Source organism: Cucumis sativus, unplaced genomic scaffold, assembly GCF_000004075.3.
Source record: "Cucumis sativus cultivar 9930 unplaced genomic scaffold, Cucumber_9930_V3 scaffold119, whole genome shotgun sequence".
NCBI classification, from domain to species: domain Eukaryota; kingdom Viridiplantae; phylum Streptophyta; class Magnoliopsida; order Cucurbitales; family Cucurbitaceae; genus Cucumis; species Cucumis sativus.
The window spans coordinates 66,143-70,422 of record NW_022279525.1 but is presented as its reverse complement, the minus strand read 5'-3'; the positions used below and the strand labels follow the sequence as shown (position 1 = coordinate 70,422).

Here is a 4,280-nt window from a genome sequence, read left to right as displayed (position 1 = left end):
AATTAATTTTGATGGTTTGTAAGAACATGGAATGGATAATGTAGAAAGAAAAGTATTGGAGGACAGACTGTCATTTTTATTTTTGTGATTTGAATCATTGTCCTTTTTGGAAGAATGAATCATATAAGTTTTAAAAGAAAAAAAGAAAATTAAAGTTGGAAGAGGAATTATTGTATCCACAAATTAAAGCCAATAGTGTTTGATAAAAGCAAAGAGCAATGTGTTAGGCAAGCCATGAAAGTTCTTTCATTTTCCCCTATTTTAGTGTCTATTGATGTTTCCAATTTTATTTTTAAAATTAAATATGATTAATTCACTCTTTCACTCTTCTTTTTAACAAATTACTTACACTTAATCAATACTTTCACGTAATTTTTAAAAATAATAGATTTACAAAATATTAAATTCTATCTCCGATAATCACTGATATGCTATAGTGATAGTGATAGAGAGACTATCCGTGATTTAATCCAAAATTTTTCTATAGCTGGTAAATATTTTAATTTCTTTTGCTATTTAAAAAAATGTCTCTTACTTTTACTATCAAATTGACTATTCTTGAGTTTGAATTATGCATCAATTAAAACTTTAAAATAACAATTGTATCTAATTTAAATTTTGATTTTTTTTATGTGTATATAAATTTCCATTCATAACATCAGGTTTGAAAATTTTTCTTGATAAATATATAATTGCTATCAATTAAACTCCTAAAATTTTATAAACAAATCATTTTCACGCTTTTAATCACAATTTTCTTTCGCAAATGGTTTAGGTATTTAATCTAAAAGTAAAACTAATGATATTTTCATAATTAGATATTTATTTAAATTAATAATAAAGACATTTTCAAATTATCAAAATGAACCAATTTTTTTACAAAAGGTTTAGAATTCTATTAATGATAAACTTTGATAATCCTTAATAGATATGTCTATCATAACATTGATAGACGCTCGTAGAAGTGTATCATTGACTATATGTTTCTTCATTGATAGAATATAAAAATTTGTTATATTTTGTAAATAATTTTACTAATTTTATCATATGCAATTATTTTTATTAATGTACGTGTCTTTGGAAGAATGAAAATATAAGTATATTATTTGGTATAATGTATGTATAAATTATTTTGCATATACTTTTTTCCTATATCTCTCTTTTTTACACACTACAACTTTTCCAAAACATAAAGAAAAAATTAGGAAACGGTATATAACAAAAGCATATACTATGTCTAAGAACCTTCACCCAAAAATTAGTATCATTTAACAATCAAATAGCAATTATGTAATGACAACAATTAGATTAATTGTTGTAAGTTAATATTCATTAAGGATGAACATCAAATATTATGATATGAGAATTAGATTTTGGTGGTTTGGATAAAAATATGAATAAAATGTTTATTCTTAAAAGTTAGGAAAGAAAAAAACATCTGTCATCAGTACTGTTTGAAAACTTAATAAAATATTTTATAATATTTTATTAGAATAGAAATTTGCATGATTGAATAGAATTAAATTTTATAAAGTTGATTTTTGTTTTCATATTTTGAAATGAAATTTAAAAATAAAATGTCAAGTGGACTCACAAGCATCAAAACCATTAAACTAAAGAAGAAGCCAAAAGAAAGAAGTATTCCCACTCAGATTCCATTAGCTAACTTGCACTAAACAATAAACCACCAATACTCTGAGTATTTTGCATTCACAATTCACATCCCTTTTCATTCATTATACACTCTCTTTTCTTCTTAGATACATAATACAAAATCATTTTGCAAAAATATCAATCAAAATTGATCAACATAGGTATTTTTTTTAACCGAAATGGGTATATATATGAGAAAAGCATATACCAACTCTATGCCTTAGAATCTGATGTGCATTTAAACCCAAAACAAAATAGTCAAACAAAAGAAGTTGAAGTTGAGCAAACTTACACTAAAACATCACCCTTATATTCCCAGCAAATTGCATCCACATCACATCACATTTCATTACATCCTTGAAAATTGAAAAAAAAGAAACAAAACAAAAAAGCCATCTACTAATTTGAATACAACTTCTCTTCTTTATCTCTCTCTCACTATTTTTCTCTCTCCTTTTTCTAATTCTTTTCCCATTTTTTTTGTGGGACTTTCTCACTTCCCAAACACTTTATACAACAAAAAGAAAAGGGTTGGGAGGGAAAGAAAGGATTCCCCAAATTCCGTTTTTACCTAACAACAAATCAAAATGAAAAAGGCAAAAAAAGAAAAAAAACATCCTCAAATGCTTCTCAAAGCATTGAAGAAATCAAAAAAGAAAAGAAAGATGATATTGACAGCAGCGGAGTCTCAAATCAACAACTGATGTTATCTTTCTCTCTCTCTAGAACCTTATACATGGAGCAGGCAGCCATTGATGGAGTCTGAACTGAAGGTTAAGGTCTCTTATTCACAATATGGTGAAGAAGCGAGCAGGGGCATTATGTACTTGAATACAAAAATAGGAATGCTTGATTCTTTTTCAATAGCATCCTTTCTTCATATGTTTCTCTTTTAGGGATGAGTTAAAAAGTGTTAAGATCAAATTATTCAACTGAAGATGTTGCTTCTCCTCCACTCAATATCCATGGGTGTCCTGCAAAACAACAGTTTCCAACCCCCATAAGAAAACAAATAGATTCACTAGTTTTGAAATATGCAATGAATTTTCACTTGGGTTTTGGGGTTTCTTCAAATGGTTCAACCATTTGCTAAAAAAATATGGAAACAATCAATAAACAGTTGCCAGAACAACCAGATCAAGAACATAAAATGGTTTGATTGAATATAAGAATTAGACTTACTGAGAGCTTGTTCGGCTGAGAATCTTCTAGAAACATCTCGACAGATCATCTTCTTCATCAGATCCTTAGCCGCTGAAGAAACCGACCTAAAAACCCTAGTCGGAAATCTGAGATTTCCTCTAAGAACAGCCTCAAAGACCTCCGCCGCAGATTCACCGTAGAACGGGGAATCCGGCCAACATCGTGTAAAGAATCACACCGGCGCTCCAGACGTCGACCTTCCGACCGTACTCAGATCCTCTCAAAACTTCCGGCGCAACGTAATAAGGCGTTCCGACGACACCGTACATAAATCCATCTTCATCACACCACTCAGCCGATCCGAAATCGATGAGTTTCAAATTGTTCCTGGAATCGAAGAGCACATTGTCAGGCTTGACATCGCGGATGAACGACGCCATGAGAATGACAGTGGGCGAGGGCTTGGAGAAGCTGCTTCATGACGACGGCAGCTTCGGATTCGGAAAAGGGACGACGGATGATCCGATCGTAAAGGGAGAGGGATTCGCAGAGGTCGGAAATCAAGCAGAGGTAATGGTCATTCTCGAGAACGTCGATTAACTGAAGAATGTTGGGATGGGAAGGGAGAAGTGCCATGATTTTGGGTTCTTTGACAAGGCATTCTTTGTCAGTTTCATCGTTGAGATCGTTTTTAGAGATGGTTTTGCAGGCGAAGAACTTGTTGGAGATTGGACAAAAGCAACGAGTGATGATTCCGAACCTTCCTCTTCGAGCTCCTCGAGGATTTGGTATTGGCTGTTGACGATCATGTCGGCCATTGCTGAAGATTTGTTTGTTCTTCTTCTTTGGAAAAATTGGGGGATTTTGGTATTTGCTCTCTACAAAATTCTTGAACTTGTTTGTCTCTTTCTCTCTTTCTCTCTCTCTCTCTCTTTCTCTTTCTCTGTAGTCTTAGGAAGTAGGAGTGCTTTTGGGGGAATCAGTTGGGAATTGGGGGATTTTTATAGAAGGCTTAGAGGATATTGGATCCTTATTTAGAATATTCTTTCTTTTGGTATCCTTTTTACTTTTGGAGGTTTATTTCCAATTTTACAGTTATTACTTTGCTTCAATGCTTTGTTACTGCATGCCTTTGCCCTCCTTGCTTAATACGGTTTGGATGTATGTGAATTTGGTTTTTAAAGATTTTTTTAAAATAGATTATTTTATAAATAAATTTTTAAAAACACATTATTTTAATTTATCAAACATTACCACTTTTTTCAAAATGGATTTTTTTGGCAAAATTAAACCATTTATAATCTAAACTAAACACACCCGAAAACTTTATATTGTTGTGATAATTCTGCTCCCATTTTTCGGTTGGAGGAACTCCTCCATTTTACCATTCAAATATATCAATTACTTCATAACTTTTTCTCCGTTATAACTTCGTCTCAAACCTTTTCTTTATTTTTTCTTCCTTTTTGTTTTTGTTTTTTTTG

At 31.4% G+C, this 4,280-nt stretch overlaps 1 pseudogene; it reads right to left on the bottom strand.

Moving 5' to 3' along the window:
* Positions 1-2,543: 2,543 nt before the first annotated feature.
* On the bottom strand, positions 2,544-3,796 carry LOC116405568 (annotated as a pseudogene).
* Between the last annotated feature and the right edge of the window lie 484 nt (positions 3,797-4,280).